The sequence below is a fragment of the Gopherus evgoodei genome, chromosome 4 (genome assembly GCF_007399415.2).
Source record: "Gopherus evgoodei ecotype Sinaloan lineage chromosome 4, rGopEvg1_v1.p, whole genome shotgun sequence".
In the NCBI taxonomy this organism is placed as follows: Eukaryota; Metazoa; Chordata; order Testudines; family Testudinidae; genus Gopherus; species Gopherus evgoodei.
Window position 1 is genome coordinate 48,550,304 of NC_044325.1, and position 16,263 is coordinate 48,566,566.

At 39.4% G+C, this 16,263-nt stretch overlaps 1 long non-coding RNA gene across 1 annotated transcript; it reads left to right on the forward strand.

Moving 5' to 3' along the window:
• Nucleotides 1-231: 231 nt before the first annotated feature.
• Nucleotides 232-15,464, forward strand: LOC115651151. Its single transcript, XR_004000321.1, has 3 exons — nt 232-305; nt 3,058-3,066; nt 15,452-15,464. It is a non-coding gene; the product is annotated as an uncharacterized LOC115651151 (long non-coding RNA).
• Nucleotides 15,465-16,263: the final 799 nt, after the last annotated feature.

Consider the following 16,263-nt stretch of genomic DNA (forward strand, 5'->3'; position numbering starts at 1 on the left):
TATGATATCATGTATACATGTAATTGTGATGCTGGTAAACCAAGTGCCAGTTCTGGCCAAGGCTGTTGGCTTTAGCTAAGAACTGACAAACTCATAGCTGTAAACCAAACTAGCTTGCCTGTATGTTAGTTTTGTTCAAAGAAGATATTAGTCTTACAAGAATGTATTTAGTGTTTAGACTCTATGAAATGCTTGGTGCATGCATTAATCTTACTTGTAATGTCCGTATTCCATGTAAATTTTGCTTTATAACCTTGAAAATGTTTGCTCTGAACTTCTGAATCCAGGCATGGGAATCTTTCCCTGTCCTGTCCCCCTTCCCGCCCCCCCCAACCCCCACACCCACATCCAGGAGGACTATCAAAAATTAAGTTGTCCAGTGTAAGGCAAAAGCTTTGTTAATTGCCCCCTCCATCCATAGAGAAGTATGTCCAGAAGGTCTTGACCCATCGGTTCGAATACTGGAAGAGGAAAATAAAAATAGTTTACATGAAGATTTTTCATCTCTTTGCTGTTTGAACTCTCCGAGGGCCAGAGACATTAAACGAAGGCAGACATGCCCAGAGGTTGCCCCGGGTCTACTCTGAAAGACATTTTGAATTGATAGATTGCCACATCTCTGTCATCTTTAGGAATCATAGGTGGTAACTCATTTGTGTGTATATGTTTGCTTGCTTTAACCTGTAAATAACTCATTTCTTTTTTCTAGTTAATAATTTTTTAGATAGTTTATTACAGGAGTGACTACGATGTTGTCTTTGATGTAAGAACTAGGGTACCAATTGACTGGTTTCTTAGGACTGGAAGCAACCTGAACATTCTGTGATTTTGGTATAAGTGACCATTTATCACTGTCAGCTTGCCTAGATGGCAAGATAGAGTGGAAAGTCTAAGGGGACTTTCTATGACTCCATGTAAGCCTGTCATAGAGTCCCGGAGTTCACATCTGTTACTGGTTTGGTGAAATCTAATTATAGAACCTATCACCAGTTTGGGGTATCTGCCCTGTTTTTGATGGTCTGTGCTGAAGTAGGCATGCGTGGTCATGAATCACTCCAGACAGCATGACAGTAATAATATATATAAATACACTGTGGTGTGCACACACACGTCCCTTCATATAGTGGGCCAGATTATCTCCCCTGCTCCAGTTGGGTGGTGCAAAAAGAGTGGAAACTTGCCAGATCTTTTCCGTTGTGGCTGCCTTTAGTATGAGGGAGTCCCCAGTGAGCACAGAGCCAGCAGCTCTGCCCTCATCCCACTGCAGCCTCTGGTGTAGGAAGTGTGGCCAGAGCATGTTGAACTTTGGCTAACCCCACTGGTGGAAGAACTAGAGTTTAGAGCAGTCCCCAGGGCTTGGTGCAGCACAGAATTATCCAGAAAATCAGGGACTTGCAACTAGCTATCTGATATCCCCCACCTCTGTTGTGCCAAGTAGAGCTCTGGTGCTGCAGATAAGATGGCCTACGTATATATGTATGTATACAGATTGGAGGTCCCCAAACTGTGGGGATGCACAGGAATGTTCAGAGAGGTGCGATGAGACTCAGGCCAGCCGCCACAGGAGGCAGGGAGGAGCACCACCCAGCCCCGCTCTGCCCCGGCCCCACGGCCAACTGCAGCCCTGCTCTTGGCCCCATGCCTTGCCCCATCCCCAGCATCAGCTGCAGCTCCGAATCTGGCCATGGGTCCAGCTGCCAGCCCCCATCACAGCCTGGCTACGGCTCCACTCCTGCCCCCGGCTCCACTCCCTCCCCCAGCTCCATTCCCAGCCCCCTTACTTACCCCTGTCCACCCTCCCCCCCATCCCAGGAGATGTGGCCCTGCTCCCAGCCTGGGAATGGGGGGAGGTGCAGAAAGTGCAACCCTGAAAAGTTTGGGGACCACTGATAAAGGTAGTATATACTAGTGGTTTTTAACCTGTGGTCCGCAGACCCCTGGGTGTCTGCAGACTGTCTTAAGATTTCCAAAGGGGTCTGTACCTCCATTTGAAATTTTTTGGGGTCCACAAATGAAAAAAGATTGAAAACCACTGGTATAAACTTTCATTATGGATTTTTGTAGTAAAAAAATCTAACATTTTGTTTAGGTAATTTCATACACTATGGTACACTCCAAATACTGATACTAAGTTACAGGACACAGCTGTTTTACTGTGACATCTCACAGGGAATTCATTCTATGACCAATTGCAATTACTGCTACATAATTTGGACAGTATTAGCAAGAGTTCTGCTTAAAAGGGATACATTAAGAGGGATAGATGTTGTTGTGGGGGAGACATGGAAATTTACAATAGGATCATAGGAGCAACAAGAAGGAGATCAGTAGGGGAATCTGCTCAACATCTTAGATGTCTATACACCAATACAAGGAGTATGGAGAATAAACAAAAAAACCCTGAAAGTATTAGTCCATACGCTATATTATGACACTTGGTGTAATAGAGACTTGGTGAGATAACTTTCATGACTAGAATATTAGTGGAGAGAGTATAACTTGTTCAAGAAGGATAAGAAGGGATATACACTTGTTCCGAGGTCCAGAAGTAGATGCAAAGCAGACCAGTTGAAAGAGTCTGGGTAAAAATAAAAGGGTAAAAATAGAGGCAATGTCATAGTAGGGGGCCTACGATAAACCACCAAACCAGGAAGAAGAGGTGACTGAAGCATTTCTAGAATAAATAACAGAAATATCCAAAACTCAAGACCTTGAGGTAATGAGAGACGTTAATTACCCAGATATCTGTTGGAAAAGTAATTGGCAAAACACAAAATGTCTGTTAAGTTCTTGGAATGTATTGGGGACAATTTTTGTTTCAGAAGGTGGAGGAAGTAAGCAGAGAGACAGCCATTTTAGACTTGATTCTGAACAACAGGGAGAAATTTGTTGATCTGAAGGTGGAAGGCACTTTGGGTGAAATTGATCATGAAATGAAAAACACTTGGGAAAGGAAGGAGTGAGAGCAACAGAATAAGGACCAGGCCTTAAATTCTCAGAGATTATTTTCCAGAGTCCTCCACCCCCATTCTGGGCTTCAGCTGTAGGGTGCTTTAGCCCCACAGTGTGCAGGAGGGCGAGGGAAGGAGCCGGGGGTATTGCTCACCAGGGTTCTGATGGGTTTGAAAATATTTACCAGAGCTCTGTCCCAGACAGCTCCAGCTTAATTTAAGACACCATAAGGACAGTGGACTTTAAAAAAGCAATCTTTAACAAAAATGTAGAGAACTGGTAGTAAGGTCCCATGAGAAGAAAATCTAAGGGAAAAAGGAGTTCCTGAGAGCTGGCAGTTTCTCAAACAGACATCAAAAGAACAACTGCAAACTGTCCCAATGTGAAGGAAAGATAGGGAAGAAGCCACTATGGTTCCATCAGGAGCTCTTTAATGACCTGAAAATCAAAAAAAGGAATCCTACAAAAAGGAGAAACATGGACAAATTGCTGAGGAGGAGTACAAAAGATTAGCACATGCATGTAGGGACAAAATCAGAAAGGCTAAGGCACAAAATGAGTTACACCTAGCAAGTGATGTAAAAGGGACCTCATGAGGTCATCTAGTCCAATCCCTTGCTCAAAACAGGACCAATTCCCAACTAAATCATCCCAGCCAGAGCTTTGCCAAGCCTGATCTTAAAAACCTTTAAGGAAGGAGATTCCACCACCTCCCTAGGTAACCAATTCTAGTGCTTCACCACACTCCTAGTGAAAAAGTTTTTCATAATATCCAATCTAAACTTCCTCCACTGCAACTTGAGACCATTACTCCTTGTTCTGTCATCTGGTACAACTGAGAACAGTCTAGATCCATCCTCTTTGGAACGCCCTTTCAGGTAGTTGAAAGCAGCTATCAAATCCCCCCTCATCCTTCTCTTCTGCAGACTAAATAATCCTAGTTCCCTCAGCCTCTCCTCATAAGTCATGTGTTCCAGCTCCCTAAACATTTTTGTTGCTCTCTGCTGGACTTTTTCCAACTTTTCCACATCCTTCTTGTAGTGTGGGGCCCAAAACTGGAAACAGTAATCCAGATGAGGCCTCACCAATGCTGAATAGATAGGAATGATCATTTCCCTCGACCTCCTGGCAATGCCCCTACTTATACAGCCCAAAATGCTGTTAGCCTTCTTGGCAACAAGATCACACTGTTGACTCATATCCAGCTTCTCATCCACTGTAATCTCTAGGTCCTTTTCTGCAGAACTGCTGCCTCGCCATTCAGTCCCTAGTCTGTGGCAGTATATGGGATTCTTCCATTCTAAATGCAGGACTCTGCACTTGTCCTTGTTGAACCTCATCAGATTTATTTTGGCTCAATCCTCTAATTTATCTAGGTCCCTCTGTATCCTATCTCTACCTTCCAGCATATCTACCACTCCTCCCAGTTTAGTGTCATCTACAAACTTGCTCTGTCACTAGGTTGCTTCCCCCATTCAGTAAGGGCCCATGCTTTCCCTGACCTTCTTCTTGTTGGTAACATACCTGTAGAAACCCTTTTTGTTACTCTTAACATCCCTTGCTAGCTGCAACTCCAAGTATGATTTGGCCTTCCTGATTTCACTCCTGCGTGCCTGAGCAACATTCTTATACTCCTCCCTGGTCATCTGTCCAATCTTCCACTTCTTGTAAGCTTCTTTTTTGTGTTTAAGAATACCAAGGATTTCACTGTTAATCCAAGCTGGTTGCCTGCCATATTTACTATTCTTTCTACACATCGGGATGGTTTGTTCCTGCAACCTCAATAAGGATTCTTTAAAATACAGCCAGCTCTCCTGGACTCCTTTCCCCCTCATGTTATTCTCCCAGGGAATCCTGCCCATCAGTTCCCTGAGGGCATCAAAGTCTGCTTTTCTGAAGTCCACGATTCGTGTCCTGCTGCTCTCCTTTCTTCCTTGTGTCATGATCCTGAACTCAATCACCTCATGGTCACTGCCTCCCAGATTCCCATCCACTTTTGCTTCCCCTACTAATTCTTCTCTGTTTGTGAGCAGCAGGTCAAGAAGAGCTCTGCCCCTAGCTGGTTCCTCCAGCACTTGCACCAGGAAACGGTCCCCTACACTTTCCAAAAATAAGATGTGTTTTTTTAAATACATTATGAGCAACAGAAAGACAACGGAAAGTATAGGATCTTACTTAGAAAGGAAAAAGTGCTAAAAGCAGATGACATCAAGTTGCTTAATGCCTATTTTGATTCATTCTTCAGGAAAAAGGTTAATGGTGACCAGATACTTAACACAATTCATATTAACAAGGGGGAAGTAACAAGCCAAAATAGGGAAAGAAAAGGTTAAAGTATATTTAGGTAAGTTGGATATATATAAGTTGGCAGGGCCTCATGAATTTCATTTTAGGGTACTTAAGGAACTAGCTGAAGCAATCTCGAAACCGTTAACAGTTATTTTTGAGAATTCATGGAGGATGGGTGAGGTCCCAGAGGATTGAAGGGCAAACATAGTACTTATCTTTAAAAATGGGAACAAGGAGGACCCAGTATATTATTGAGCAGTCAGCCTGACTTTGATACTGGCAAAGATCCTAGAACAAATCATTAAACAACCAATTTGTAACGACTTGGAGGATAGTAGGATTATAAAGAATAGCCAGTGTGGATGTGTGAACAATAAATCATGCCAAACCAATCTAATTTCCTTCTCTAACAGAGCTACTGGCCCAGTGGATAGTAGGGAATCAATAGACATGATATACTTCATTTTAATAAGGCTTTTTACAGACACACATGGCATTCTCATAAGCAAATTAGGGAAATGCTGTCTAGATGAAATCCCTGGAAGGTGGGTGCACAACTGGTTGAAAGACCATGCTCAAAGAGTAGTTATCAATGTTTCACTATCAAACTAGGAGGGCATATCTAGTGAGGTTCCACAAGGATCAGTCCTGGGTTGAATACTATTCAATATTTTCATCAGTGACTTGGATATTAGAGTGGAGAGAATTTATAAAATTTGCAGCTCCAAGCTGGGATGGGTTGCAAACACTCTGGAAGGCAGTGTTCAAATTCAAAACTACCTTGACAAATTGGAGAATTGGTCTGAAATCAGCAAGATGAAATACAGTAAAAGACAAGTGCAAAGTACTTCACTTAGGAAGGGAAAAAAATCAAACGCACAGCTACAAACTGGGGAATGAGTAGCTAGATGCTTCTGAAAAGAAGATGGGATTCTTGTGGATCACTAATTGAATACAAGTAAAAAATGTTATATGGATGCAAAAAGGCTAACAACATTCTGGAGCATATTAACAGTAGTGTCATATGCAAGACACTCTATTCAGCACTGGTGAGTCCTCAGCTGGAATACTGTGTGCAATTCTAGGTGCCACATTTTAGGAAAGATGTGAACAAAATTTGAGAGAGTCCAAAGGAGCGAAGCAAAAAAATGATAAAAGATTAAAAAAAACCCTGACCTATGAGGAAAGGCTAAAAAAAACTTGGCATGCTTAATCTTGAGAAAAGATGACTGAAGAGAAAACTGATAAGAGTCTTCAAATACATTAATGGCTGTTATAAAGAAGACTGTGATCAATTGTTCTCCATGTCCAGTTAAGTTAGGACAAGAAGTAATGGGGCTTAATCTGCAGCAAAGGAGATTTAGGTTACATACTAGGAGAAACTTTCTGACTATTAGGGTAGTCAAGCACTGGAAAAGGCTTCCAAGGGAGGTGGTGGAATCCCCATCACTGGAGATTTTAAAGGACAGGTTGGACAAACACCTGTCAGGAATGGTCTAGGTTTACTTGGTCCTGTGTTAGCACAGGGGGCTGGACTCAATGACTTCTGAAGGTCCCTTCCAGCCCTGCATTTTCATGATTTAACCAGTTCCAAGGGGTAAATTCTTTTTAGTCTTTTTTGTTTGTTTGAAGGCCTCTTTGTTTTACTGCAACTGTGGTTTAACCTATAGAATACACAGCTACTATGATGTCACAATTAAGAGGATTCTACATGTGTAATATATTTCAGTTACAAGTGCAGCAGGAAAATCTCATGCACAACTGAATATTTGCAGTAAAGCAACCTCATCAATCGAGTCAGAGAAGGAGAAGAATATGAAAAAAAGGAATGAGAAATTGTAGGACTCAGAAAGAAGGCATCTGTTGGAGTGTTTAAGGACACTGGCACAATTTATCAGTGCTGCATGATCCAGACAGCAAAGAGGGAAAAGAGCACAGATGATCATAAGGTATCATTCTGTGAAATATTAAAAAAAGCAATGCACCAAAACTCTCCCACTTACTTCCTTAATTTTGTTATCCCCACTTCACCACCCTTACTTTCTATTGCTATGAATATTTGCTGCATGACCCCTCCCGAAAGCCAGATGAAGTCTAAGGAAAGTCACCCCCTACCCCATCTGCTCTCAGCAGAGATGAGTTGGAGGGTGATAGACTGACCCTAATCTCTGCAGCAACGCAGCTTGATTTTTTTAGCTTTCATACTGGATCTTGTGACAAACGGAAATTTAGCAGAAGCTTGAAATAGATGGAAGAAAACATTTAAAAACAAAGGGTTTCATTAAATATCAAATGAATAAAACAATCAATATTGTTATGTATTGGGGAGAAAGGATGCTATGGCACTGAACTGGCACTTGGGATGCTGAGTCAGTTCCTAGGACATCCACAGACTTCCTGTATGACTTCAGGCAAGTTACCTAATCTCTCTGTATCTCTGTTCCCTCTCAGTAAAATGGGATAATGCCACCTCACTCTCAGGGTTGTTGTGAGGATAAATTTATCAACATTTGTGAGGCGTTCAACTACTATGGCGGTGATAGCCATGTATGTAGATATGAATAAAACCCATTTTCTGACAGTTTCTCTGTGTCTCATGCTGCCACAGGCTATCCTGTTTGACACAGAAATCAGTGTGTCTCCTCACAGAATGTAGTTCTTACTTGTGCTTCAGAATAAAAAGGGTCCTAATTACAGTGTATGTGCTGGTCCACCGCAAGTTATCACATAAGGGGCTGATCCTGCAGTTGATCCTCACAATTACTGAAATCAACAGGGCTCTGTACAGGAATTAGGTTCAGTCTTTGTGGATTTGACTGCAGGATCAAGGCCTAAGACTTGGATGCTCTTCGGAGTTGGAGCCATGTCTTCTTATATGTTTGCACATCACCTAGCCCAATGGTACCCTGATCCTGAATGAGACCTTTGGGTGCTATTGCAGTACAAAAGATAACAACTTTGTCTACTTTTTCCTCAAGGACCAGTATGAATAAAAATATTTTCTAAACAGTTTAATTTCTTAAACCTATAAAAAACCCATCTTTTACTAGCTAAGGTAAAGGAAATGCCATTTTTACCAGTGGTATTACTGCAGCAAATATACCTGATCAGAACACATATGTCATGTCACTGTCAACTTAATATGACTGTGTAGGAATGGAAGAAATAGCAGGTGATATATATATACACATAAGTTGTATTTATTTATTTAACTGAAATGACTGTTTAAAATTACAAGCATTAAAAGAAGCAAGAAAGGACACTGCAGTACCAAAGGCTTGTGAATCATTTTTACCTTCAGTTTAAATTGAAGTAGGTGTCACTTGTCCAGGAAATAAGGTGAAGCCACAGCAGCTTGGAAAGATCCAGATGATTGCAAAGAGGCCAATCCTAACAGACAGCCTTCACTTTATTTTTCTCTAACTAGAGCTGAGGTTTAATTCTTGAAAACTGGAGCCTGATTAGAAAAAAATATCATTTGTAAGAAAACTTTTCTGTTAAAAAAAGCCTAATTTTACTCAGAGTTTTGACATCTTCAGAGCACTGGCAAAGTGACAGCTCTATTCTCAAAGGTTTATTAAAGTACATTGTCCTAAAGACAATGGCATATTGTACTGATTTAAAACAGAATAAGAAAAGAAATAGTATCAAATACTTTCCCCTATCATTAAGGTCTATCTTTCTGTCAAAACTAAATTTTCTTGCTGCAAGCATATATATTTTGAGGTTAAAATATTATATTTTTATTTGTATTTAACAACATATACTTTTAATAAGGCATTTCAGGGCAGTCAATGTTTTCTACCAAAAATCAATTACTACAGGTATCAGATATTAAAGATTTTAACATCATTATGTTCTGCCTTTGGATCTAATTGCAAATCATCACACCAAGCTCAGTGATTCCTTCAGCTCATGGAGTCTCATCTAAATCCCACTGAAGTCAGTGGGAGGATTTCCATGACTTCACTGGGTTTTGGTTGAGGCCCTTAGCCCTATTCACTGAAACAGAAGTGCACACAGAGTAAGTACTGTTCTCAGTAGTAGGTGGATCAGACCCTTTGACAAGAGAAAGTCCAGTAAACTGAGGAATCATATGCTATATGTAGGAATACATTTTTAGAGTAAGGCACACTCATTTTACATACTACATCAGATCTTCAGTTGCAGCCTTAGAGTGCTAGGCACAGCTGTGGAGGACAGGTCAAGGGCAAGCTATCTCTGTGTCCCCTGATTATGGGGCTGCTCTACTTAGGGCCAGAGTCCTGTGAGAACAGCATGAATGCCTTACTAACTTGTGCCAATTACTAACAGCACCAAGGGGCTGTTTTGGCAACCAGGGTTCAACCAGACACAGGGATATCCAGCAGGTCACACCCTGTTTCCCTAGTTGCAGGAAAAGGGAGTGTATGAACCACTGGCATTTCTCCTTGCACACAGGACATCCCCTGTAGGACCTGCTAGAATGGTTTCAGGCCTGCTTCACACCTGCCAAGTGGCACAAAACAAGAAGAGGATCTGACTCAGTACATAGAAACTTAAGAAGTTCACATTAAAATAACAGACTTATAACAATAATTTAGGCTTTGTTTTACATCTGCCTTAATGCAGACCTTGTAGCGTATGTATTTAGTCAGACGGTTGTAAAACATGGACCTAGTTGTGTGATCCCTTAGTGATGTATCTATTCCTTACTTGCGTGAGCAGTCCCATTGAACAGCGTTACATTGCTTCTGCAAGTAGAGACTATATGCATTATTAAGAATTCAGAGGACTGGATCCATCTATTCTCATATATATTGAGTTCAAGATCACTTGAACAGCTTTTGCCACTTTTAAAACACTGAGTAACAAATATTTTATCCTATTTCTCCCCCTAAAGTTCATAATTACTGGTTAAATAATAGCTACTCCCAAAGAAGGCTTGGTGAACGGTAATCCACAATGCAAAAGTATATTTTCAGACATTCAATAGCTCGTCAATGTGACATACAATCTTCCAGGCAAATTCATTAGGCCCAGAATTAAATACTTACTTTTATGGAAAATATAGGAAGAGAAACCTCATCCTTTGTCAACGATACTTTTGTTAACCAAGACTTTGCCAGATTTGCAGCATGTCAAAACCAGTACTTTCCTCGGCCATTTAAGTACCAAGAATGCACACTCATTGTTAATAACGAGCTTCCGCTTGCATGTGACAAAACAGCTAGCTGGCTAGTCAGCCTCAGTCAGTGTCTATTTATGGCACAATGTCAAAAAAGAATGTCCTTCATTTGTGACTCAACAATAATGAACATGGCTAAGTCTAAAAATTAACAAAAGAAAGTGAACAGCTTTTTAAATTCTGAAGAACATTAGATTCTGGTGTCCTTTTTGTTCTGATTGTTGTGGCTTAACACTATGAAAAGACCACCTGTTGGGCTGCCATTTTGTGATTCTATTAAATGCAGTGATTGCATAAAAGAACACTTTCCAAAATAACCTAGTATTATTATTCACTTATTTTATAGTAAATCTGCATTCAAGACCTGCAGAAAAGTATCAGGCTTTTTCCTAAGTGAAGTTTAAAGCTGTAAGTCCTCTATAAATGCACACTTACTGCAGATGCATGATTTTATAGTCACAACCATGATACTTTACAATGAGTTCAAGTAAACCTTTAATGTGGCAATTAGGGTTCATATAGTATAAAACTAACATATTATAAATGACATAAAACTGATATAGCTTCTGATAATTAGACTAATGAAGATTACACTGAAACTATACAGCAGTATAAATTCATATTTTAATTACATGAACCTAATATTTTTAGGGACATACAAGCTATTTTTATAACATTTGTGATTTAATTTGTTTATGCTAATAAGAATGCATGGTGTATGTGCTAGAATCTCATATGGGCATTTTTTTATGAGAACAGTTTAATATGAGGAAAGTTTATAATAAAGAAAATTATTTCAGCTATCTGAAATCTACGGTAAGGTGAAAGAAGAAAAAAGTTTTCTTTAATGTTCATAAAGTGCTTTGGTGAAAGGGTCTATATAAATTCAAAGTATTATTATTAGAGGAAGAAAACTCAACATGAATGCTACCAAACCACAAAAATATAGGGTATTAATAGCAATGTCTTGATTTTGAATAATTACATTTAACAGAATATTTTGTAAACATTGATTCAACCAAGTTATTAGTTCTTAAGTATCAAATATGTGAGTGAGGAGAGTCCATTTACTCAGTTTAACATTTCTTAGCATACTACATAAAACTATCATCGTTTAGTATACATGTATATAATGTGAATTAATGAAGCAAAACTTTTAATCGGTGTTAAATTTTCCCTGTTGAGAACAATTGTCAGTAATAATGTCCAAACAACAGACAGTATAAGAAAACTTTAAAAATATGGTTTCCTCTTACTTACCTCCATGATGAATTATTTTCGTACTCCTTTTTATACACACCTAAATTTTTCTTAATGTATAGATTTAAATGTGGAATTTTAATTTTTTGCATCACAAAGAATTAATGACTGAATTCTGCAAATGCTTATTAATAGTATATTTTGTATTACAATGAATAATGAGCCTACTCACTGTATTTTTAAAATATATATCTATTTATTGCCTGGCAATTCCAATCAGAATCAGGGCCCCCTTGTGCTAGGTGCTGTACAATAACATAGGCCTTGTCTACACTGGCCATGGCATGTAGGGTATGTGTAGCTACATGCCACAGTGTAAAGCAGACTGTGACCACACTCTGGAGTGGAGCTATGTATGGCAGTGAAAGACTGTGGCAGGAGGAGGCAGTGGGGAAAGGCTAGATCAGTGGGGAGCTGCCTGCCTGAGCAGTTCCCAACTTCCTCTCCCCTGCCAGAGCCCTTTCCTGCTGCCAAAGCCTTTCACTGCAGTGGGAGGAGTCTCTTGGCAGCTGGGAGGCAGAAGGACACTACACCGCTAAAAAGAGTAGTATAGACATGAGAGGCACTGCTGGTGTGTGGAGAGAACAGTATAGGGTATGTACCCTAGGGTTCTGGTGTGTCTTTACAGTGCCTTAATATCTACACTGCATTTATACCCATGCTTGCTGAACATGCAGTGTCTATACTATATACGCCCCAGTAACTGTAGACATAGAGAGAGTGTTAGCTCCTCAGCTGGTATAAATGGTATAAAAGTTCCATTGACATCCATGGGGATATACCAGTTTACACTAACAGAAGAAATGGCTCACAGTAAAAGACTGTCCCTGCCCAAACCACTTACAGTCTAGTAGTGATAATAATAAATAATACACCAGACTGACTGTGTTTGCAGGACCAGGCTATACGTCTGTAAGGTGGCAAATTTCAGTGGATTTCCTTAATTTTGGGTTTGTTCCCAAGAACATTTTAAAGTGGAACTAGTGTGTTAGAGTTGTCTTTAAGTTTTTAATTTTGTTTTCCTTCTTGGCTTTCACCATTGATAGCAACCTGATGTGGTCAGCTTCAAAGGTTTTACTTTTTCACTTTGTATATTTTATCACAATAGATCCTTAAAGCCAGCACGGTGGGTTTATTTTTTTTAGTTTTTTCTTTAAATTGTCACTCTCTATTTTGTAAACAAGCTACAATGCCACAGAGAATTATGACTTGTAAACATTAACAAGTGAAAGAAGGCAAGGAGCTGGATGAATTAACAAAAAGCTCCTATTCACAAAGAACTTGATCCTTCAGTCCTCAGGCAAAACTCCAAGAAAACAGTGTGAGTTTCACCTGAATAAGGACTGCAGAATTGGGCCCAGACATATAATCAGTTTTCAATGGTTAGTGAAGTGAGAAATATACAAAAGTAATTTGACATATTTCCACATCTGTTGATACACAAACAAAGATTATACTAAATTATTTGGATAAATTCTGCCCTTTCTTACATCTTATGCATCATCAGAGAAGTCAGTGTGGTTGCACATCTGTAAATGAGAACAGAAATGTACTGCTGTCATACACAGGATAAAATTTACTTCACCTCCTAAAAAACAGTGCTTGTTTTGTTCGTAGAAATCCAGTTTAATGTAACATTTACTATCTTGGAATTTTAAAAAGAAAATGTGCTTTGTTTCATCTTTAACTGTATGGTTTTTATATGTCAAGCACATTTGCGTGGTAAGCAAATTTCCAACATGTGGTTGAAATATATTTTATCTGGAGAAGAATGTGTTTTCTTATGAATATCTGTCTAGCAAAGAAAAGCAGTGCAAAATAGAATAGTGTACAATGCACCAGTATAAATTAATGTCTGGGTTTATTGTTCACTGTAATGTAAAGAGTATGTACTGCGCACTTAAGTATTGTATTATGGACTTATGGAAACTGAGTCTAGCAAGCAGAAATGGCTTATGACTGAATAAAAATATGTATCTTTATGAGAGATACAATATGTTTGGAACCCTGAGGGTTAATGAGAGGTAAGCTTGTGAAGGGGGAGATGAGATGAAGGAAATAAAAGACGCTGAATAGATGAAAGAAGTGATTCAATGGGAGGCTTTGTTGGTCACAGCTAGGTGTCAGAAACAAACTAGAAAAATGGGAACTGCTTTAACACTGGGAGGAAAATAAAAAAAGAACTTATATCACATACTAAAAAGAGAAAGAAAATAAGAAATAATAAAAGGCTTTCACGCTTTCTCCAGGGTATGTCTATGGAAAAAATAAAGCAAGCAAGAGCAAAAGAAAGCCCTGAAATTGAATTCCTCTCTAAAGGTATCTTGTGGAGAAGGATTCATTGTCCCATCCTTTTCACATGAAGAATTTAATTTTACATTCCCTTTATCTGTCTTGAGATACACTTCCAGTTACTCTACATTGATTCTCCCCCCCTCCCCCGCCCCTTAAGTAACCTCTGTTAGTGGAGGAACAGTTAGAATGGAGGGAACACAGTCCTGAATAAAAGCAGGCCCTTTCCCATTCTGATTTTTGCCTAAACTTTAGAGCTGCACTTGATGAGGGAACGAATTTTTATTCATGACCATTTGGGGAAATTGCCGTTCTCCAATTCCCCCCCCCCTCCATTTTTTAATACCTGATGTGCTGAGAAATCACTTCAGGAGCATTCATCTCCCAAAATAGGTTATTTCTTATAAAACTGCATTACTAATTAACCTATAATTAACTTTAATAAACTCATAAAAGAAGTATTTTGTATTTTCCCATTAGCTATTTCTCAAATGACACTAAAAATGCAGTTCACAAAATTTCTTTATAATAAAATGAGAAAATACCAGTTATTTTTAGTGTCAGGAACATTCCAGTTACCATATCAGATTTGTTATGTTTGTCACCATCCCCCATGATTTCTTAAGATAGCTTCCCTGGTATTAAGCTTCCCTCTGGTGCCCATAGCAACATACTGAAATGTTATTGAAGGGTTTCCAGGATTCCTTATAAAATAAGCTGTTGATTCTGCAGACCTTGCACACACAGCCACTTATATCGGATTCACAACCTGAGTCCTCACATCCGAAATTCACTGACACGCAAGCTGATCACTGACTTTCATAAACATCATTACTGATTAAAGACATTACGTAATAATGGATTTTTCCACCATAGCAATCAAGACATTTGCTTTTAATATTAACCTAAATTGTCAGAGTAACATGCAGTTTTAAAAATTTTGTCTAACTTTTCCTTTTTTTTTTTTTTTTTTTTAACGAACTGCCATACTGGGTCAGACCAAAGGTCCATCTAGCCCTGAACAGAACAGGCAGTCATCAATTGATCCATCCCCTGTTGCCCATTCCCATAATGCTCATTCTCATAATACTCTACCATGTACAAGCATATTTGATGCATGTAGGTCTGTGCTGTGCAGTCTGTGGCCAAGAGGTCACTTTTGGCTCTTGAGGGCTACTGTGTGAAATTAAAAAAAGTATCCGATTATGAACAGAAAATGAGATTTTTACAATGGAGTGTCTGAATCAGCCCCATTTTTATGCATGTTACTTCTCAACTGCTTCCAGCCACATCACCAGGAGCAGCTCCAGTACAAGCAGGAATGCTTGTAGCAACTGTTGCCTCTGCCCTTCCATAGTTGCTCAGCAGCTCCCCTGCTGGTCACTTGTCATATTACATGGGAGAAAGGCAAGAGTAGCAAGAAAACTTGATTGGCTTTGTCTGAGCCTAAGGGAGGATTTAATGAATGGAGGCTCCTCGTGTCCCACACAGCCATCCAGGAGAGGAGGAGATGAATCTGGCCAATTACAGCTCCCAGAATTTTAATTGGTCCAATAAATCATACACCAGCTTGGGATAGCTCGAGCTTGGTCACTCCAGCTACTCTCTGTTCTGATTTGTAACACATCACCTGTGCTATAGGAGATGGTTGCTACCCTGTGCCAAAGGCATCACCAACAGGGCACATGTGGATTGTTTCTGCTCCTTTTGTGCCACCTGAGGGATGCAAAGGGAATGGAAAGGGCAAAGAATCTGCCCCAAAGTATGCATGATAGCCCCATTGCTCCCTTTGAAAAAAATGTGTATGATTCTCAGGCTGAACAAGGTAGAGACCTCTAACAGATACAGTAGAATGCTTGCTAACTTGCAGTATTTGTTGGAGAGCCATTGACTTTTACCTGGTTTTTGCAATCATTTTGCAAATTAAAAAAAAAATAAGGATACTGCATCACAAAAGGTTCTTTATTTTGAACAAGAAGTTTCATTTGAATTCTGTATTATACTACATAGCAAACTAATAAATAGACCCTTTTTTTTTAAACAGCTGTGAAAGTGCTGTAGTGAGGTCTCCATTTACTGAACTCTGCTATTCAATTTTTCCTGGGTAGTTAAGTGAGTGCACTTTTAAAATTATATTTAGTGACATTAATCAAGATCTTGGATTAGAACTATGATAACTCAAACAGACAGCAATAGGTTCTGCGGTAACATTTGGATAAAGACTTGTAATCACATATATATTTGGCAGTTATATACTGTGAATACAGAGATTCATCAGAGTTCAATAACTGTTTCTCTCTAAA